The sequence below is a fragment of the Staurois parvus genome, unplaced genomic scaffold (assembly GCF_062004578.1).
Source record: "Staurois parvus isolate SC_StPar_1 unplaced genomic scaffold, SC_StPar_1.0 ptg000696l, whole genome shotgun sequence".
Taxonomy (NCBI): Eukaryota; Metazoa; Chordata; class Amphibia; order Anura; family Ranidae; genus Staurois; species Staurois parvus.
This window is the reverse complement of record NW_028318492.1, coordinates 8,506,933-8,530,433: the sequence shown is the minus strand read 5'-3', so window position 1 is coordinate 8,530,433 and position 23,501 is coordinate 8,506,933. Positions and strand designations below refer to the sequence as shown.

At 47.2% G+C, this 23,501-nt stretch overlaps 1 protein-coding gene across 1 annotated transcript in view; it reads right to left on the bottom strand.

Moving 5' to 3' along the window:
- DMD (dystrophin) overlaps positions 1-23,501 on the bottom strand; it is a 2,676,943-nt gene that overhangs the window by 1,942,269 nt on the left and 711,173 nt on the right. The window lies entirely within an intron of this gene.

Below are 23,501 nucleotides of genomic sequence, written 5' to 3'. Positions count from 1 at the left end.
GCCTTACTGCATGTACAGTAACTTTGTACTGTACTAACATAATACTGATAGAATATTTTCATGACTTTTTGAACTGTCTTATGGAAAAATAAAGAAGGGTAATCAGTCTCAGGTTTAAAAGTTCCAGGTCTTCCTACTCAGGCGTTCAATACACCTGGTGTCCACTTCACGGTTTATTCATTTCAGCAGTAGTGCAAGGTAGCCAGGGAGCTAGACTAACCAACAATAATTAAATTTCTGGCAATATTTATGAAATGTGAAGCCATAAAGAACCACCTATTTCAAGCAAGCTTTACACATTTTGAAGATGTGAATACTGTAATTGTTTCTGCTCATAGGAGGTAAAAACAACTTATCATACATGACTCGTACTATGTTGAAGCTGCATTACAGTGTAAATATTGGGACTATGCTAAGTGTAGTAAATACAGACATCATGGAATACAAGAGTCATTCATTTGTAAGAAATCACCCCCTCCCCTCATTGTAACAGATTAACTCAACAAATATAAATCATACCTAATAATAAGTAAAATAATAATAATCATTTATTTAGTTCACTGTATTTATTTTAGCTATAATATTTTTAACCCAGATAATGGTGTAAAAATGTGTTCATGCTACTAAACTGAAACATTATTTAAAGAAAAGGTATCCTTAATAACGTACAGACTAAACTGGGCCCTTATTCAATTTAAATTCTGGCCGAGAGCAAAAATGAAGGTAAGAAGTAAGCATGCTGGTCCCAAATCGACAGTTTGACATGCCTGTACTATGCCCTTAGGGTGCCTGCTTTGGTTACATCATATTGTTCATAAAAATTACTGCTTATATAAAACAGATCTGTATATCCTCAGTACCAGTCAACAAGAGCTCAAGAATCATCTAATAACATATGTGAAATTTGTTTCCCTACAGCTAGTAAATCCTAACAAAATAATTCTGAAAAGAAGAGATAACCTTCTGGCTAAATCAACATGTCAGCTGATACAAGTCAAAAAATGTAAGCAACCTCAGAGGAACTTTGCAGATTTCAGACACTTTCAGTGTATGTACTATTAATGGAAAGTGCATTAAATTGAATGAGATAAAAAAAAGTTCAGTGGAGTACAAAATAAAGGGGCTTTCAGGTGAAATTAGATCAATGTGGTGTTAATAAGGAAAGTTGTATGGTTTTCCATTATGACTGTAATAATATATGCCTGTAGTTTCTTTCTCTCCCCATAGGTTTTGTCATTTTACTACTGATACATAAAAAAAGAGAGAAGTGATAGTATGTTATTGGCAACTACTGCAGCTACAGTTCCAGATTACACATTTTGTTTTAGTTTTTGAGAGAGTCCTAATTTCTTTCAAGTATTTAATGCTTTCTGTTTTCTCATTGGGTAGTATTCTTCTCATTTAGGCTCCATGCACACAGGGTGTTTTAATATCGCTGGTAACGTTAGCTGTGTAAAGTCACGTTAAAAATGTGAGTTTTGCAGAATTTTTTTAGCATTTTTGCATTAGCGTTTCACAGTGTTTTTTCGCGTTTGTGTTTTATAGCATTATTTTTATTATTTTGATAAAAAAAGAAAAACTAGAAAACACTGGTTTGCCGTGATTTACCACGTTTTACTGCTGTTTGCCATGTTTTTACAGCTAAAAAACTCCCCTGCCAAAAAAACTTTGATTACAGTCTATGTGTGTATGGACACATAGGATAACATGCTGGGGAGTTTACTGGCTGTAGAATAAAATGTCAAAAGCCAAAAACAGCAGCTGTAAAAATGTCCAGTGTGCATGAGGACTTACTGTCCTAGTAATACCAACACAAAAAATGAGAGTGCAACCAGGGGCAGACTGATAACTCATGGGGCCCCCGGGCAATAGGGGATCATGGGGCCCCTGTGTCCTTGCCCAAACTCAAAAAAGCCTATGATAAAGGTACCAGGGGCATCTCATGGGGCCCCCTACTGACCCCAGGCCCTCGGGCAGTGCCCGAGTTTCCAAATGGTCAGTCCGCCCCTGAGTGCAATAAAAGTTTTACAGAGGTTCTAACTCTATCACTGTCTTCTAAATAAAATTTTTTTGCTGTCTCCATCCCCATTAAAGATGTCCCATCACTTTCTAGCATAAGGATACAAACAGCAATTAGCGTTTGACAGAGGTATATAACCCATATGTACAATTTTTTTGTTATTTAAAACTGGTCTTTAAAACCTAAGTTTAGAAAAAAAAAATCAGCACAAGAAACATGACTTACTATTTTTCCAATCAGTCCCTTGTGATGCTTGCTCCTGGTTTAGTTGAAATCCTTCTCCTATGATCCCCTCCCCCTTCCCCCTTACCTATGTACAGTACCTGTGTCTATAGCAAGTTTTTTGATTCTTATATACTCTATACTGTTAAGTGGACTCCAAGGGTTCCGTTACAGATTAAAGTTGAGGGAAGGTTTCTTGCTCCTGTGTTACTTTTATTATCATCCTGTTTAGGAAGTGGTATGTAGATTTTGTGCACGTTTTGGGAGATGTCTTGTTTGATAGGACTATGTCTTCTGAGAATTTTGAATCTCTGACGTATATTTATGGGTCCCCATAATAAAGACTGAGTTAATGGTGGTGGAGTCTTCAGAAATTGAGCCATATATGGTCCCCTTGTTTAAAATATGGAAGAAAAACAACATATTTCTATCTCTAATTTTTCTTTGAATATCATGGTTAGTATATATTATACTACAGATAGTTAGTAAGAATACTATCCTTGTTATGTTTATATTTCCCTATCATTAATATCTCTTTTTCTTACTGAATTAGTGACCTGACTTTCTTTATCAGACATTTGAGTTTTTTTTAAGATGAATAATGTTCCCTTGTCTTCTACTCTCCTTTGGACAGTTAGTGCATATTTTTATCACAGACTGCCAGGAAGAGCATTTTTTATCTACTTCATTTTTTTAATTACTTGAATTTCTGTCCTTTCATATTGGACGTTCATGTTCATTTGACTACCTGTGTATCTTCAGAGGACACTACCCCACCCACTTTAGTTCAGGATTCCATGGTGGAATTGTTTTTAAGATTCTCTGACAGTCAAGTGTTTCTTAACCATTTCAAGTCTGGACACTTTCACCCCCTTTGAGTCCAGGTCAATTTTCAGCTTTCAGTGCTATCACACTTTGAATGACAATTGCGCGGTCATGCAACACTGTGCCCATATGAACTTTTTAGCATTTTTTTGAGACAGATAAAACTTTATTTTGGTGGTATTTATTCACCCCTGGGTTTTTTATTTTTTTGCTATATAAATGAAAAATACCAAAAATGTTTTTAAAAAAATGTTTTCTTATAAAATTTTGCAAATAAATAATCTTTCTTCATAAATCTTGGCCACAATGTATTCATCTATATTTTTAGTAAAAAAAAATAACCCAAACTAGTTTATAACCAAAAATTATAATTTTTCAAAACAGTTTTTGACATTTTTTTTTTATATTATTATTTATTTTTTTGTTTTTTACATACTGTCACCCTAGCATTACAGTGTCACTATAGTGACACTGTACTACTTGTGGGGGGTGATGAAGATTTTTCTTTTTTTACACTGATTGCCTTTACACCCTTAAAGGCTGTAAAAGTAATCATTTCTCCTTCTCTCTGGCTGCATTCCTGCAGCCATTGAGAAATTCTGTGATTGGTCACAGCTTGTCACATGTGAATAGCTCTGTACCATGTGACCTCTGTGATCATTCACAGATTTCACACGTAGTAAGCAATGATGTCAGGAAATGACATCGTGTTTACCACTGTTCATGTGGTCACTGATTGGCCAATCAGTGATCACATGAATTGGGACCTCACACAGAGGTCCCGTACAGTGAGCACGTACAGGCAATGGATATGGGGGGACATTCAGAAATGTCCACCTGCATAAGCAGCGCTCCCATCCAGCCATTTATCGGCAATGGGCCAGACGGAAAGAGGTTAAGCAATTTCTTTGTAAATATAAGAGTGTTGGGTACATTGTTGTTATTGGTTGAAATGAAATATGATGTATTCATTGTATGTGATATTATATTAATCTATTGTGTATCTCTTTAGAGAGCTCCCCTTCCCCCCTGCAGATGATCTTGGATTGAAAAGATTGAAACGCGTTGGGGCTTTTCCATGTATTTCTGTGATACTGCCATATGGGGGATTATGTTTAATGATCCTGTCAAAACTATTATAGGGCTTTTAGCATATCTGTGATGGAATTAAAGAATCTTTTTTCATTTAATAAAGTATATTTTTATTATATCAATGTATGTCTTTCATTTGCACTCATTAGGACTGCCTAGTAGACAGCAAGTAGGTGGATGAAAGGTCCTCCATTCAGAAACCATTTTTCTATTCAGAGTTATAATACAGCTTCTATGAATGGAGGAGGTGGGCACAGTCAACATTTATGATGAGTACAAATTAAAGGTCCAGTTCTGGTATTAACCCCCGCCATACATGAAGGCTATGGTGGTGGGAATAGGGGTGGGTATTTCAAATAAGCAAAGAGCCATCAGCCCAAAGAGGTATATTGGATTGATATTAAAGTGGTTCTAAAGGCTGCACATTTTTGCCTTAATGTAAAAAATGTACCATTACGTGTGTCATCCCCTCACCCCCCTGTATACTTACCTGAGCCTGATCTTGATCCAGTGCTGTGTCAATCTGCAATGGCTCTTTCCTCTCTCTCTGCTCAAATCTATTCCTGTGGATGGAGAGTCGGGGGCGGGGCAGGTCTGAGCTGCACTGTGTGTGTCAACAGAGTGACACAGCCCAGCTTGGGAGTGAGCCCACAGGTGCGCCCCCATAGGAAGCGACCTGAGAAGAGCTCAGAGTGCTTTTGTAACTGCCTAAATGCCCCTATATTTTTAATATACAAATGAGCATCCTGATAAACATGACAGAATAATTAGCTGTGGACATAAAATGCACAACTGTTCTCTGGGGAAACAAAAGAAGTAAGCTTTGTTCATTCTAGTAAGCCAATATCTCTAGGGATTTAATGTGTTTTTTTCCTATTATCACTGTGAAACATATCCTTGCTATATGCTATATTTAGTGGCTGAAGAAGAAATTCACCTGTCAACAGAAACAAGGGACACCAGGTTTCATAAGCAGGGATGGACTGACCATTTGGAAACTTGGGCACTGCCCGAGGGCCAGGGGTCAGTAGGGGGCCCCATGAGATGCCCCTGGTACCTTTTTCATAGGCTTTTTTGAGTTTGGGCAAGGACATAGGGGCTCCATGATCCCCTATTGCCTGGGGGCCCCATGAGTTGTCATAATAATAAAGGACAGGGATGACCTTCTGTGCAAAATAATGGTGGTTGGGTACCTACCACTGTGGTTTAGCAGAGGTCCTTTCAGAAGAGGAGGAAAAGATAAATGGAGCATTTCCAGGTCCAAAACCATGGCTGCTATGCTCCCCTATAAACAAGGAGGGAAAGGCTGCATTATGACTCTATTCTGCACTTGGGAGAAATAAAAAGAGCCATTCTTACGTGAATAAAGGGGTACAGAAAATAGCTCCCAAAAGCATCACCATGGTGCCTCTCTAATACTTGCAACCAAAAAGTAAACTTTGGGGAAAGGTGGATCTATGGCCATTGGATTAAACACTTTACATTTTTACTGATTCCTGCTAGTTTCGTTTTATTTTTTAAAGTGTAAACTTTTCTACAGCTTTAAAACTGTTGTAGTTCCTTCTTGAACCATTCAATTCAATTCTTCTACTGCTGGATGAAAAAATCAGGTGTTATACCCAAACCTTAACAACAATGCCATTTTTTCACAAATTGTAATTAATGAAAGTAGGGTGCTGTTGCTGTGTTTAAACAAAGCAGTAATGCAACAGTAAAAAAATCAACTACATGTGTAAACTATGTGATCCCAGAATATTGTGTCACTGTCAGTGACAATCACACTGTTCCAACACCACATCATTCTTAAAGGCCTCTCCTAAGCATGCAAAATTATTGATTTAAGGACAATCTCTTGCATATTAGCTTTGAAAATGAACATAATTAATTTTCAAGATTAACCCACTTCAGATCTTAGTAGAGTTTGGTTCACAATTTTTAGCCTTCATAATTGGTTTGATGAATACCCCGTGACCAAAAAATTACAACTGCAAGGCAGGTGTGCCTGGAGGGAGTACTGTTGATATACTGATGAGGGGTGCACTAGACACCTTAGCTGTGATTGTGCTATATGCTTGGTGTCTAGTGCGACCCTGTGCCTTTAAGGAGGAGTGGGCTCCTTCCAGGCTCACCTGCCCTCAGTCTATCCATTATTATGCATGTGCTATGGAGGCTCTCAAAATTTATAGTTAGGACTGCAGAAAATGCCGGAGTGCTATGAAGAGGTTCTGCAGCTTACACATGTAGTTTCAAATGTGTGCAAACTAAACCCCTGGTTTTAATGTGAACTGTCAGGCAGGGTCATTCAGTTGGTTTCAGGCTGGTTGGTAAGTTGAGCTGGGAATTTTTCTTTGTTGGTGTTTGACATGCTTCACCCTTCCATGTGCTCCTTACTGCAAAGAACAGTTATAGATTGGGGCAATTGCCATTTTTTGTACTGTTGATATACTGGTAAAGGGCACACTGGACACCTTAGCTGCCATTGTGCTATGTGCTGGATGTCCAGTGTGCCCCTGTGCCTTTTAAGGAGGAGTGGACTCCCTTCAGGCTCACCTGCCCTCAATCTATTCATTATTATGTATGTGTTTCTACTATGGAGGCTCTCAGAATTTATAGAGGTAGGACCGCAGAAAATACCAGGTTGCCGTGAAGAGGCTCTGCAACTGTGAACTAAGCCCTTGTTTTTAACTTTGACTGCTAGATAGAATCATTTGGTTGGTTGCAAGCTGGTTGGTAAGTTGAGCTGGGAATTTTTTTTTGTTGTTGTTTGATGAATACCACATGAACCAAGTGTAGACACATTCACTCATTACTGGGGACAAAAATACAGAATAGGGCATTTCCATGCTTTTTTGGATATATTTAATAAATAAATGCACAAAATGTACAATAGGTGTGTATTTAATGTAACTATTTATTTGAAAAGACCTGCTCGATGCATATAAATGCACAAAAATGCTATGTTATATTTTTTTAAACACAGATTTGCATGTGTATCTGTACTAGCTGTGATTTCTGTTTTTATGCAGTAAAACGCATGCCCTAAATTACAGTGGGATGCAGATATAAACAGAGCTATCTGGAGTTCTTTTTTAGAAACCAGCAACTGGCAATTTGACAGCAGGGACATTTATAATCCCAGATAGGCTGAAACCAGGCAGTTTCTGTGCTTTGCTACAAGAAGCATGCAATTATGTGCCATAAAAAATAAGCACTTAAAAAATCCAATGTTCTGAAATGTTCTGATTTCTTGCTATTCCAAATTTTAGAATTGCCCTAGTGTATAGTTTTTGTCAAAGCTTTATAGACACAATATCACATGCAGTAAGCAAATATTTCCTAAAATCCCAACCATTCTTTTTATGAAACAGTGCTTTAAAACAAGGGTTTCTTATTGTATCACATCCAGCTCATCTATGGGGTAGTTTGAGATTGACATACCAAATTTACAATGACATATAAAAACACATTTGTCCTTTTTTTTTTTTTGACAAAGTTCAAAAATGTTTTAGTCATGGCAACCTGCTTTTTAGCTATTAAACTTGAAGAGAACACTGTCAAAATCACAGATTCTCATCATATTTGATATAAAAAAAAGATCACTGCATCTGTGCTGTGAGGCCTAATGAGCTAATCTTCCCAATTTTTCCAGCACCACTGAGAAACAAACATATATCAGAAAAATGTGAATATGTTTTAAATTGAACAATTTTAGATAGGACACTATAATTATGATATTTTGTTATATTGCAGCAGAAACCCAACCACTAGAGATGAGCGAATCGAAGTATCCGAAGTGGAATTCGAGTCGAATTTCGGAAAAATTTCGATTCGTGCCGAATCCGAAAAACAGCCTAATTCGGACGCGCGAATCGAAATTTTTCCGAAAATGGCGGCTGACATGTGCGGCGACGGAGCGGGGATGTCGGGGAAGGCGCGCAGACAAGGCGCGCTGCCCCATAATGCATTCCTCAACGACATGTGATCGCATCAGCCAATCAGCAGCCAGCCAGCCAGCACTGTGTAATGGTCGAGGTATATATAGCGGCCATTTTGGAAATCTTCATTTGCCTGCAGTCATTGAACAGAGGCAGACCGCTCTGTACTAGGGACAGGGACAGAGTTAGGGCCACAGAAACGAGAATTGGGGACAGAGAGAAGTTACTTAGGGACAGAGAACCATTACTCAGGGACACAGACTTGTTAATGAGGGCCACAGAATCGTTATTTAGGGACAAAGAAACGCTAGTTAGGGCCACAGAATTCATACTCAGGGACAGACAGAATTGTTACTCAGTGCCAGAGAATTGTTACTTAGGGCCACAGAAACGTTATTAGGGCCACAGAATTTTTACTCAGGGACAGACAGAATTGTTACTGAGTGCCAGAGAATTGTTACTCAGGGACAGACAGAATTGTTACTGAGTGCCAGAGAATTCTTACTCAGGGCCACAGAATTCATTCTCAGGGACAGACAGAATTGTTACTCAGGGACAGACAGAATTGTTACTGAGTGCCAGAGAATTGTTACTCAGGGACAGACAGAATTGTTACTGAGTGCCAGAGAATTGTTACTCAGGGACAGACAGAATTGTTACTGAGTGCCAGAGAATTGTTACTCTCACAGACACAAAATTGTTACTTGCACAGACACAGAATTGTTACTTGCACAGACACACAATTGTTACTCAGGGCCACAGAATTCATACTCAGGGACAGACAGAATTGTTACTGAGTGCCAGAGAATTCTTACTCAGGGCCACAGAATTCATACTCAGGGACAGACAGAATTGTTACTCAGGGACAGACAGAATTGTTACTGAGTGCCAGAGAATTGTTACTCAGGGACAGACAGAATTGTTACTGAGTGCCAGAGAATTCTTACTCAGGGACAGACAGAATTGTTACTGAGTGCCAGAGAATTGTTACTCTCACAGACACAAAATTGTTACTTGCACAGACACAGAATTGTTACTCGCACAGAGACAGAATTGTTACTCAGGGCCACAGAATTCATACTCAGGGACAGACAGAATTGTTACTGAGTGCCAGAGAATTGTTACTCAGGGACAGACAGAATTGTTACTGAGTGCCAGAGAATTGTTACTCTCACAGACACAAAATTGTTACTTGCACAGACACAGAATTGTTACTTGCACAGACACACAATTGTTACTCAGGGCCACAGAATTCATACTCAGGGACAGACAGAATTGTTACTGAGTGCCAGAGAATTCTTACTCAGGGCCACAGAATTCATACTCAGGGACAGACAGAATTGTTACTCAGGGACAGACAGAATTGTTACTGAGTGCCAGAGAATTGTTACTCAGGGACAGACAGAATTGTTACTGAGTGCCAGAGAATTGTTACTCTCACAGACACAAAATTGTTACTTGCACAGACACAGAATTGTTACTTGCACAGACACACAATTGTTACTCAGGGCCACAGAATTCATACTCAGGGACAGACAGAATTGTTACTGAGTGCCAGAGAATTGTTACTCAGGGACAGACAGAATTGTTACTGAGTGCCAGAGAATTGTTACTCTCACAGACACAAAATTGTTACTTGCACAGACACAGAATTGTTACTTGCACAGACACACAATTGTTACTGAGTGCCAGAGAATTGTTACTCAGGGACAGACAGAATTGTTACTGAGTGCCAGAGAATTGTTACTCAGGGACAGACAGAATTGTTACTGAGTGCCAGAGAATTGTTACTCAGGGACAGACAGAATTGTTACTGAGTGCCAGAGAATTGTTACTCTCACAGACACAAAATTGTTACTTGCACAGACACAGAATTGTTACTCGCACAGAGACAGAATTGTTACTCAGGGCCACAGAATTCATACTCAGGGACAGACAGAATTGTTACTGAGTGCCAGAGAATTGTTACTCAGGGACAGACAGAATTGTTACTGAGTGCCAGAGAATTGTTACTCTCACAGACACAAAATTGTTACTTGCACAGACACAGAATTGTTACTTGCACAGACACACAATTGTTACTCAGGGCCACAGAATTCATACTCAGGGACAGACAGAATTGTTACTGAGTGCCAGAGAATTGTTACTCAGGGACAGACAGAATTGTTACTGAGTGCCAGAGAATTGTTACTCAGGGACAGACAGAATTGTTACTGAGTGCCAGAGAATTGTTACTCTCACAGACACAAAATTGTTACTTGCACAGACACAGAATTGTTACTCGCACAGAGACAGAATTGTTACTCAGGGCCACAGAATTCATACTCAGGGACAGACAGAATTGTTACTGAGTGCCAGAGAATTGTTACTCAGGGACAGACAGAATTGTTACTGAGTGCCAGAGAATTGTTACTCTCACAGACACAAAATTGTTACTTGCACAGACACAGAATTGTTACTTGCACAGACACACAATTGTTACTCAGGGCCACAGAATTCATACTCAGGGACAGACAGAATTGTTACTGAGTGCCAGAGAATTGTTACTCAGGGACAGACAGAATTGTTACTGAGTGCCAGAGAATTGTTACTCTCACAGACACAAAATTGTTACTTGCACAGACACAGAATTGTTACTCGCACAGAGACAGAATTGTTACTCAGGGCCACAGAATTCATACTCAGGGACAGACAGAATTGTTACTGAGTGCCAGAGAATTGTTACTCAGGGAAGACAGAATTGTTACTGAGTGCCATAGAATTGTTACTCAGGGACAGACAGAATTGTTACTGAGTGCCAGAGAATTGTTACTCTCACAGACACAAAATTGTTACTTGCACAGACACAGAATTGTTACTCGCACAGAGACAGAATTGTTACTCAGGGCCACAGAATTCATACTCAGGGACAGACAGAATTGTTACTGAGTGCCAGAGAATTGTTACTCAGGGACAGACAGAATTGTTACTGAGTGCCAGAGAATTGTTACTCTCACAGACACAAAATTGTTACTTGCACAGACACAGAATTGTTACTTGCACAGACACACAATTGTTACTGAGTGCCAGAGAATTGTTACTCAGGGACAGACAGAATTGTTACTGAGTGCCAGAGAATTGTTACTCAGGGACAGACAGAATTGTTACTGAGTGCCAGAGAATTGTTACTCAGGGACAGACAGAATTGTTACTGAGTGCCAGAGAATTGTTACTCTCACAGACACAAAATTGTTACTTGCACAGACACAGAATTGTTACTCGCACAGAGACAGAATTGTTACTCAGGGCCACAGAATTCATACTCAGGGACAGACAGAATTGTTACTGAGTGCCAGAGAATTGTTACTCAGGGACAGACAGAATTGTTACTGAGTGCCAGAGAATTGTTACTCTCACAGACACAAAATTGTTACTTGCACAGACACAGAATTGTTACTTGCACAGACACACAATTGTTACTCAGGGCCACAGAATTCATACTCAGGGACAGACAGAATTGTTACTGAGTGCCAGAGAATTCTTACTCAGGGCCACAGAATTCATACTCAGGGACAGACAGAATTGTTACTCAGGGACAGACAGAATTGTTACTGAGTGCCAGAGAATTGTTACTCAGGGACAGACAGAATTGTTACTGAGTGCCAGAGAATTGTTACTCTCACAGACACAAAATTGTTACTTGCACAGACACAGAATTGTTACTTGCACAGACACACAATTGTTACTCAGGGCCACAGAATTCATACTCAGGGACAGACAGAATTGTTACTGAGTGCCAGAGAATTGTTACTCAGGGACACCTAATCGTTGAATTAAATAGTATGTCAGACAACATGCAGAGGAGTGGCAGAGGAGGCAATGTTTTAGGAGCGAGCAGACGTGGCAGCAGAGGAAGGGGTCGAGGCAGCAGTATTCGCAGCCAGAGGCCAGTGCTCCCGGTGTCATCCAGCGGTCGTGTCTCCACCGACAACCCTGCCGTCATTGATTGGTTGGCTCGGTCGTCTTCCTCTTCCCAGGTCACCTCTGACACCTACAGCCAACGGTCGGTGGGTACGTCAGACACAACCGTTAGTTGGCATGGCCCGGGACCAAGCCCACTGAAATCACGTGTCCTCTACCTGCCCCTGTCCTTTGCTGTTCCCTCACCAAGCGAAGTATCGCATGCTGTGGGCTCAGCCCCACTGTACAGTGAGGAAGAGCTAACAGAGGGCGGTCAGGAACGGGGGGAGACATCGGCCTTTTCAGCAGCCAAGCGAACAAGTACTGGCGAGGAGAGTGGCTCGGTAGCCGGTCTAGAGACAGGTCTGTCTCCTGACCCAGACGCAGCCGAGGGGGCTAGTAGTGAGGCGGAGACCCTACTTGATGATGAGGAGGTTGATCGCACTTGGCAGCCTCGTCGTCATCAGGCAATTTCTTCCGCATCATCAGGAGAAGAGGGTGGCAGCTTGGCAGCGAGCAAAACAGTCGGTGGGTTGCCCAGGAGACAGCAGCAGGGTCGCATCAGTGTCAGTGGAGCCAAACGTCCACGGAGTAGAGCACCAGCTCCACTGCAGCCTACCACCACGGCCAGTAGTGGTGCCGGTGCGCACGGAGGAAGTAGCAGTCAGCCAGTGAAGAGTAGCGGGGGCAAAGTTTCCTACTCGGTGGTGTGGCAATTTTTCCTCAAGCCGCCCGAGGAAGTAAACGTAGCCGTATGTCGACTATGTGGCCAGAAATGCAAGCGTGGCCAGGGGGCCCATGTTGGGACTACAGCGTTGCGTCAGCATATGCAGCGTCACCATTCGGTGGCCTGGGAAAACCGTGATAAACATACGGCGGTTCTGCCTGCCCCAGCCCCCGCTCCATCACCCGCTCCGTTACTTGCTCCGTCACCCGACGTCGTCAATCGCCCTCTATCAGCCAGTCAAGGCTCCAACACCTCTGCTGAGGGGAGTTGTCGCTCATTGGCATCTTCCGCTCGTTCAGATGCTCCTTCTCCTGCTACTCCTCTTCTCGGATTCCGTCAACAGTCTTTCTTGGAATCCGTATCCAAGAGACAACAGTTTGCGAGCACGCACCCGACGGTGCAAAAGCTGAACGTCCTCCTGTCCAAGTTGCTGGTGCTGCAGTCCCTCCCTTTCCAACTGGTGGACTCAGCACCTTTCCGAGAAATGATGGCTTGTGCCGCGCCGCGGTGGAGAGTGCCAAGCCGTCATTTCTTTGCCCAAAAGGCAGTGCCAGCCCTGCATTCACATGTAGAAGAGATGGTGGGCCAGTCTTTGAGCATGTCGGTCTCTGCCAAAGTGCACGGCAGCGCCGACGTGTGGAGCTGTAACTACGGTCAGGGACAGTACATGTCATTTACGGCCCACTGGGTGAACGTGGTGCCGGCACAGCCGCACCAGCAACTTGGACAGGTCACGACGCTTTTGCCTCCACGTTTGCACGTCCTTGGTCCAGCAAGCATGTCCGCCTCTACCACCTCTTTTTCCGCCGTGTCCTCAGCCGCCACCCCCGTGCCAAGTCCCATTACCCGACCGGCATATCACATGTGCAGGGCGCAACGGTGTCACGCTGTGCTGCACCTGGTATGCCTTGGCGAACGTAGTCACACAGGGGAGGAACTGCTGAGTGTAATGAACAGAGAAATCGACAGATGGCTGTCTCCGCGCAAACTAAAAATCGGAACCATGTTGACTGACAACGGAAAGAACATGGTGTCTGCTCTGCGTCAAGGAAGGTTGTGCCATGCGCCATGCATGGCTCACGTGTTCAATCTGGTTGTCAAGCGGTTCCTAAAATCCACCATCCCACTGCAAGACATCCTTAAAATGTCACGTAAACTGTGCATGCATTTCAGCCATTCCTACACCGCAAAGAACACCCTCATTGAGCTGCAGCGGCAGAACGGAATTCCACAGCATCGCCTGATCTGCGACGTTGCAACAAGGTGGAATTCAACCCTACACATGTTAGACCGCCTTTACGAGCAGCGAAAGGCCATCACCGATTTCCTGATGTTACAAGCGGATAAAGGTACTCCCCTGTGTAACTTAGATGTCAGCCATTGGCAGCTCATGCGTGACACCTGCCGCTTGCTCAGGCCCTTTGAGGAGGCCACGCTATTCGTGAGTCGGCAGGACTATGGGATGAACGACGTCATTCCTCTGTTGCACGTCCTGGAACAAATGCTGTTAACAATGGCTGGTCAGGGTGCGGTAGACGTGGCGCACAGATCTCAACGCCACATGACCCCTGTGGGGGCAGGACAGGAAGAAGAGGAGGAGGTAGAGGAGGACATTTGTGCTCAGGAATTATTGAGTGAAATGGGTGGTTTTTCCACTCAGCGGACAGGAGTGGAGGAGCAGGAGCATCTGGTAGAGGAGGAGGAGGAGGAGACAGAGGACCCAGACGCACCGTGGCAGTATGCTGTGGAGATGGAGGCAGGGAGTCCCTCGCATTCCTTGGCACAAATGGCCCATAGCATGCTCGGTTGCTTGCGTAGCGACAGCCGAATAATAACCATCAGACAGAGGGATGACTTTTGGCTGTCCACCTTGTTGGACCCTCGCTACCGGTCCAAAATGGTGGCCTTTTTCACACCTGCTGAGAGGGAGGCCAAAATTACGTACTATAAAAACCACCTATGTAGTCAGTTGGTCTCTGCCTTTGTGCGCCAACGTCCATCCTCAGACACTGTGGGCCCTGTGCGCTCGCGTTCCGCTGGCATGGCAGCAGGGGAGGGGTGGGGTGGTAGGAGCAGTGGCAGCTCCACCAGCAGCGGCTGCCTCAGTCTGCAGTCGATGATGAGTAGCTTTCTTCACCAGCGCAGTGAGGAAACTACTAACCAGCCGCAGCAGCAGCAGCAGCATCAGGTGGACCTGGAGCAGGAGCTCAAACAACAGGCTTGGGCCTACTTGGACAGCACCCTGCCAACCGAGGTAGACAATCCCCTTGACTACTGGGCAACGAAACTTGACCTTTGGCCCCAACTAGCTGAATTTGCCCTTGAAAGGCTGTCATGCCCGGCCAGTAGCGTGGCATCGGAGCGCGTGTTTAGTGCGGCAGGAGGTATTGTAACTCCGCGGAGGACACGACTGTCCACCCAAAGTGTGGAGAGACTCACGTTTGTGAAAATGAATCAGGCGTGGATTAGTCTGGATTTCAAACCACCAGTTCCTGACACAACTGACTAAATCCGCCATGAATCATGCCTCAAACATGTGCCACTTTCAGGTCTCCTCACACTGCTGGTGTGTTGAATTTTTTGACATAGGGTGCTGGCAGATTACGGGCCTCCTATAGCTGCTGCCAGGCCCCTAATCTGCCATAGGCCCCTATATACCGCCTCCTCCTGCTGCTGCCAGGTCCAGAGTCTCTCATGGGTCCCTGTACGGCCTCCCATTGCTGCTGTCTCCATCGCCACACTCTGCTGCCATGTGCCACTTTCAGGTCTCTTCACACTGCTGGTGTGTTAAATTTTTTGACATAGGGTGCAGGCAGATTACGGGCCTCACATAGCTGCTGCCAGGCCCCTAATCTGCCATGGGCCCCTATATACCGCCTCCTCATGCTGCTGCCAAGTCCAGAGTCTGTCATGGTCCCTGTACGGCCTCCCATTGCTGCTGTCTCCATCGCCACACTCTGCTGCCATGTGCCACTTTCAGGTCTCTTCACACTGCTGGTGTGTTAAATTTTTTGACATAGGGTGCTGCAAGATAACGGGCCTCACATAGCTGCTGCCAGGCCCCTAATCTGCCATGGGCCCCTATATACCGCCTCCTCATGCTGCTGCCAAGTCCAGAGTCTGTCATGGTCCCTGTACGGCCTCCCATTGCTGCTGTCTCCATCGCCACACTCTGCTGCCATGTGCCACTTTCAGGTCTCTTCACACTGCTGGTGTGTTAAATTTTTTGACATAGGGTGCTGCAAGATAACGGGCCTCACATAGCTGCTGCCAGGCCCCTAATCTGCCATGGGCCCCTATATACCGCCTCCTCATGCTGCTGCCAAGTCTAGAGTCTCTCATGGGTCCCTGTACGGCCTCCCATTGCTGCTGTCTCCATCGCCACACTCTGCTGCCATGTGCCACTTTCAGGTCTCTTCACACTGCTGGTGTGTTAAATTTTTTGACATAGGGTGCAGGCAGATTACGGGCCTCACATAGCTGCTGCCAGGCCCCTAATCTGCCATGGGCCCCTATATACCGCCTCCTCATGCTGCTGCCAAGTCCAGAGTCTGTCATGGTCCCTGTACGGCCTCCCATTGCTGCTGTCTCCATCGCCACACTCTGCTGCCATGTGCCACTTTCAGGTCTCTTCACACTGCTGGTGTGTTAAATTTTTTGACATAGGGTGCAGGCAGATTACGGGCCTCACATAGCTGCTGCCAGGCCCCTAATCTGCCATGGGCCCCTATATACCGCCTCCTCATGCTGCTGCCAAGTCTAGAGTCTCTCATGGGTCCCTGTACGGCCTCCCATTGCTGCTGTCTCCATCGCCACACTCTGCTGCCATGTGCCACTTTCAGGTCTCTTCACACTGCTGGTGTGTTAAATTTTTTGACATAGGGTGCAGGCAGATTACGGGCCTCACATAGCTGCTGCCAGGCCCCTAATCTGCCATGGGCCCCTATATACCGCCTCCTCATGCTGCTGCCAAGTCCAGAGTCTGTCATGGTCCCTGTACGGCCTCCCATTGCTGCTGTCTCCATCGCCACACTCTGCTGCCATGTGCCACTTTCAGGTCTCTTCACACTGCTGGTGTGTTAAATTTTTTGACATAGGGTGCAGGCAGATTACGGGCCTCACATAGCTGCTGCCAGGCCCCTAATCTGCCATGGGCCCCTATATACCGCCTCCTCATGCTGCTGCCAAGTCCAGAGTCTGTCATGGTCCCTGTACGGCCTCCCATTGCTGCTGTCTCCATCGCCACACTCTGCTGCCATGTGCCACTTTCAGGTCTCTTCACACTGCTGGTGTGTTAAATTTTTTGACATAGGGTGCTGCAAGATAACGGGCCTCACATAGCTGCTGCCAGGCCCCTAATCTGCCATGGGCCCCTATATACCGCCTCCTCATGCTGCTGCCAAGTCCAGAGTCTGTCATGGTCCCTGTACGGCCTCCCATTGCTGCTGTCTCCATCGCCACACTCTGCTGCCATGTGCCACTTTCAGGTCTCTTCACACTGCTGGTGTGTTAAATTTTTTGACATAGGGTGCTGCAAGATAACGGGCCTCACATAGCTGCTGCCAGGCCCCTAATCTGCCATGGGCCCCTATATACCGCCTCCTCATGCTGCTGCCAAGTCCAGAGTCTGTCATGGTCCCTGTACGGCCTCCCATTGCTGCTGTCTCCATCGCCACACTCTGCTGCCATGTGCCACTTTCAGGTCTCTTCACACTGCTGGTGTGTTAAATTTTTTGACATAGGGTGCTGCAAGATAACGGGCCTCACATAGCTGCTGCCAGGCCCCTAATCTGCCATGGGCCCCTATATACCGCCTCCTCATGCTGCTGCCAAGTCTAGAGTCTCTCATGGGTCCCTGTACGGCCTCCCATTGCTGCTGTCTCCATCGCCACACTCTGCTGCCATGTGCCACTTTCAGGTCTCTTCACACTGCTGGTGTGTTAAATTTTTTGACATAGGGTGCAGGCAGATTACGGGCCTCACATAGCTGCTGCCAGGCCCCTAATCTGCCATGGGCCCCTATATACCGCCTCCTCATGCTGCTGCCAAGTCCAGAGTCTGTCATGGTCCCTGTACGGCCTCCCATTGCTGCTGTCTCCATCGCCACACTCTGCTGCCATGTGCCACTTTCAGGTCTCTTCACACTGCTGGTGTGTTAAATTTTTTGACATAGGGTGCAGGCAGATTACGGGCCTCACATAGCTGCTGCCAGGCCCCTAATCTGCCATGGGCCCCTATATACCGCCTCCTCATGCTGCTGCCAAGTCTAGAGTCTCTCATGGGTCCCTGTACGGCCTCCCATTGCTGCTGTCTCCATCGCCACACTCTGCTGCCATGTGCCACTTTCAGGTCTCTTCACACTGCTGGTGTGTTAAATTTTTTGACATAGGGTGCAGGCAGATTACGGGCCTCACATAGCTGCTGCCAGGCCCCTAATCTGCCATGGGCCCCTATATACCGCCTCCTCATGCTGCTGCCAAGTCCAGAGTCTGTCATGGTCCCTGTACGGCCTCCCATTGCTGCTGTCTCCATCGCCACACTCTGCTGCCATGTGCCACTTTCAGGTCTCTTCACACTGCTGGTGTGTTAAATTTTTTGACATAGGGTGCAGGCAGATTACGGGCCTCACATAGCTGCTGCCAGGCCCCTAATCTGCCATGGGCCCCTATATACCGCCTCCTCATGCTGCTGCCAAGTCCAGAGTCTGTCATGGTCCCTGTACGGCCTCCCATTGCTGCTGTCTCCATCGCCACACTCTGCTGCCATGTGCCACTTTCAGGTCTCTTCACACTGCTGGTGTGTTAAATTTTTTGACATAGGGTGCTGCAAGATAACGGGCCTCACATAGCTGCTGCCAGGCCCCTAATCTGCCATGGGCCCCTATATACCGCCTCCTCATGCTGCTGCCAAGTCCAGAGTCTGTCATGGTCCCTGTACGGCCTCCCATTGCTGCTGTCTCCATCGCCACACTCTGCTGCCATGTGCCACTTTCAGGTCTCTTCACACTGCTGGTGTGTTAAATTTTTTGACATAGGGTGCTGCAAGATAACGGGCCTCACATAGCTGCTGCCAGGCCCCTAATCTGCCATGGGCCCCTATATACCGCCTCCTCATGCTGCTGCCAAGTCCAGAGTCTGTCATGGTCCCTGTACGGCCTCCCATTGCTGCTGTCTCCATCGCCACACTCTGCTGCCATGTGCCACTTTCAGGTCTCTTCACACTGCTGGTGTGTTAAATTTTTTGACATAGGGTGCAGGCAGATTACGGGCCTCACATAGCTGCTGCCAGGCCCCTAATCTGCCATGGGCCCCTATATACCGCCTCCTCATGCTGCTGCCAAGTCCAGAGTCTGTCATGGTCCCTGTACGGCCTCCCATTGCTGCTGTCTCCATCGCCACACTCTGCTGCCATGTGCCACTTTCAGGTCTCTTCACACTGCTGGTGTGTTAAATTTTTTGACATAGGGTGCAGGCAGATTACGGGCCTCACATAGCTGCTGCCAGGCCCCTAATCTGCCATGGGCCCCTATATACCACCTCCTCCTGCTGCTGCCAGGTCCAGAGTCTCTCATGGGTCCCTGTACGGCCTCCCATTGCTGCTGTCTCCATCGCCACACTCTGCTGCCATGTGCCACTTTCAGGTCTCTTCACACTGCTGGTGTGTTAAATTTTTTGACATAGGGTGCTGCAAGATAACGGGCCTCACATAGCTGCTGCCAGGCCCCTAATCTGCCATGGGCCCCTATATACCGCCTCCTCATGCTGCTGCCAAGTCCAGAGTCTGTCATGGTCCCTGTACGGCCTCCCATTGCTGCTGTCTCCATCGCCACACTCTGCTGCCATGTGCCACTTTCAGGTCTCTTCACACTGCTGGTGTGTTAAATTTTTTGACATAGGGTGCTGCAAGATAACGGGCCTCACATAGCTGCTGCCAGGCCCCTAATCAGCCATGGGCCCCTATACCGCCTCCTCCTGCTGCTGCCAGGTCCAGAGTCTCTCATGCCATGTGCCACTTTCAGGTCTCTTCACACTGCTGGTGTGTTTAATTTTTTGACATAGGGTGCAGGCAGATTACGGGCCTCACATAGCTGCTGCCAGGCCCCTAATCTGCCATGGGCCCCTATATACCGCCTCCTCATGCTGCTGCCAAGTCTAGAGTCTCTCATGGGTCCCTGTACGGCCTCCCATTGCTGCTGTCTCCATCGCCACACTCTGCTGCCATGTGCCACTTTCAGGTCTCTTCACACTGCTGGTGTGTTAAATTTTTTGACATAGGGTGCTGGCAGATTACGGGCCTCCTATAGCTGCTGCCAGGCCCCTAATCTGCCATGGGCCCCTATATACCGCCTCCTCATGCTGCTGCCAAGTTCAGAGTCTGTCATGGGTCCCTGTACGGCCTCCCATTGCTGCTGTCTCCATCGCCACACTCTGCCATGTGCCACTTTCAGGTCTCCTCACACTGCTGGTGTGTTGAATTTTTTGACATAGGGTGCTGGCAGATTACGGGCCTCCTATAGCTGCTGCCAGGCCCCTAATCTGCCATAAGCCCCTATATACCGCCTCCTCATGCTGCTGCCAAGTCCAGAGTCTGTCATGGGTCCCTGTACGGCCTCCCATTGCTGCTGTCTCCATCGCCACACTCTGCCATGTGCCACTTTCAGGTCTCCTCACACACTGCTGGTGTGTTGAATTTTTTGACATAGGGTGCTGGCAGATTACGGGCCTCCTATAGCTGCTGCCAGGCCCCTAATCTGCCGTAGGCCCCTATATACCGCCTCCTCATGCTGCTGCCAGGTCCAGAGTCTCTCATGGGTCCCTGTACGGCCTCCCATTGCTGCTGTCTCCATCGCCACACTCTGCCATGTGCCACTTTCAGGTCTCCTCACACTGCTGGTGTGTTCCATTTTTTGTCATAGGGTGCTGGCAGATTATGGGCCTCCCATAACTGCTGCCAGGCCCCTAATCTGCCATGGGCCCCTATACCGACTCCTCATGCTGTGACGTTGCAACAAGGTGGAATTCAACCCTACATATGTTAGACCGCCTTTACGAACAGCAAAAGGCCATCACAGATTTCCTGATGTTAAAAGCAGATAAAGGTACTCCCTGTGTAACTTAGATGTCAGCCATTGGCAGCTCATGCGTGACACCTGCGCTTGCTCAGGCCCTTTGAGGAGGCCACGCTATTCGTGAGTCGGCAGGACTATGGGATGAACGACGTCATTCCTCTGTTGCACGTCCTGGAACAAATGCTGTTAACAATGGCTGGTCAGGGTGCGGTAGACGTGGCGCACAGATCTCAACGCCACATGGCCCCTGTGGGGGCAGGACTGGAAGAAGAGGAGGAGGTAGAGGAGGACATTGGTGCTCAGGAATTATTGAGTGAAATGGGTGGTTTTTCCACTCAGCGGACAGGAGTGGAGGAGCAGGAGCATCTGGTAGAGGAGGAGGAAGAGGAGACAGAGGACCTAGACGCACCGTGGCAGTATGCTGTGGAGATGGAGGCAGGGAGTCCCTCGCATTCCTTGGCACAAATGGCCCATAGCATGCTCGGTTGCTTGCGTAGCGACAGCCGAATAATAACCATCAGACAGAGGGATGACTTTTGGCTGTCCACCTTGTTGGACCCTCGCTACCGTTCAAAAATGGTGGCCTTTTTCACACCTGCTGAGAGGGAGGCCAAAATAACGTACTATAAAAAACACCTATGTAGTCAGCTGGTCTCTGCCTGTCTGCGCCAACGTCCATCCTCAGACACTGTGGGCCCTGTGCGCTCGTGTTCCGCTGCCATGGCAGCAGGGGAGGGGTGGGGTGGTAGGAGCAGTGGCAGCTCCACCAGCAGCGGCTGCCTCAGTCTGCAGTCGATGATGAGTAGCTTTCTTCACCAGCGCAGTGAGGAAACTACTAACCAGCCGCAGCAGCAGCAGCAGCATCAGGTGGACCTGGAGCAGGACCTCAAACAACAGGCTTAGGCCTACTTGGACAGCACCCTGCCAACCGAGGTAGACAATCCCCTTGACTACTGGGCAACGAAACTTGACCTTTGGCCCCAACTAGCTGAATTTGCCCTTGAAAGGCTGTCATGCCCGGCCAGTAGCGTGGCATCGGAGCGCGTGTTTAGTGCGGCAGGAGGTATTGCAACTCCGCGGAGGACACGACTGTCCACCCAAAGTGTGGAGAGACTCACGTTTGTGAAAATGAATCAGGCGTGGATTAGTCTGGATTTCAAACCACCAGTTCCTGACACAACTGACTAAATCCGCCATGAATCATGCCCCAAACATGTGCCACTTTCAGGTCTCCTCACACTGCTGGTGTGTTCCATTTTTTGTCATAGGGTGCTGGCAGATTACGGGCCTCCCATAGCTGCTGCCAGGCCCCTAATCTGCCATGGGCCCCTATACCGCCTCCTCATGCTGCTGCCAAGTCCAGAGTCTCTCATGGGTCCCTGTACGGCCTCCCATTGCTGCTGCCTCCATCGCCACACTCTGCCATGTGCCACTTTCAGGTCTCCTCACACTGCTGGTGTGTTCCATTTTTTGTCATAGGGTGCTGGCAGATTACGGGCCTCCCATAGCTGCTGCCAGGCCCCTAATCTGCCATGGGCCCCTATACCGCCTCCTCATGCTGCTGCCAGGTCCAGAGTCTCTCATGGGTCCCTGTACGGCCTCCCATTGCTGCTGTCTCCATCGCCACACTCTGCCATGTGCCACTTTCAGGTCTCCTCACACTGCTGGTGGGTTCCATTTTTTGTCATAGGGTGCTGGCAGATTACGGGCCTCCCATAGCTGCTGCCAGGCCCGTAATCTGCCATGGGCCCCCGTACCGACTCCTCATGCTGCTGCCAGGCCCGTAATCTGTCATGGGCCACTGTTGTCGCTTGTTGGCATATTCCGCTCGTTCAGATGCTCCTTCTCCTGCTACTCCTCTTCACGGATTCCGTCAGCAGTCTTTCTTGGAATCCGTTTCCAAGAGACAACAGTTTGCGAGCACGCACCCGACGGTGCAGAAGCTGAACGTCCTCCTGTCCAAGTTGCTGCTGCCAGGCTCGTAATCTGTCATGCGCCCCTGTACCGCCTCCTCATGCTGCTGCCAGGTCCAGAGTGTGTCATGGGCCCCCGTACCGACTCCTCATGCTGCTGCCAGGCCCGTAATCTGTCATGGGCCCCTGTACCGCCTCCCCATGCTGCTGCCAGGTCCAGAGTGTGTCATGGGTCCCTGTACGGCCTCCCATTGCTGCTGCCAGGCCCGTAATCTGCCATGGGCCCCTGTACCGACTCCTCATGCTGCTGCCAGGCCCGTAATCTGTCATGGGCCCCTGTACCGCCTCCTCATGCTGCTGCCAGGTCCAGAGTGTGTCATGGGTCCCTGTACGGCCTCCCATTGCTGCTGTCTCTATCGCCACACTCTGCCATGTGCCACTTTCAGGTCTCCTCACACTGCTGGTGGTTTCCATTTTTGTCATAGGGTGCTGTATGGCCTCCCATTGCTGCTGCCTCCACCGCCACACTGTGGCTCCACACTCTGGTTTTGGCCCCGTGACTGCCCAAATGAGTGAAGTGTGCGGTGATTCTAAGATCGACGGCACTCATCTGCATGTCATACTGACTGACAGTATTATTTCTCTTCCCCAGCAGACTCCAAGGGCATTTAAATTAAAGGTACAGTGTTCTGCACTAATATTAAGTCTCTCTGAAGCCTAGAAACACCCTTTTTTAAGTTAAATTCACAGCGAATTTATT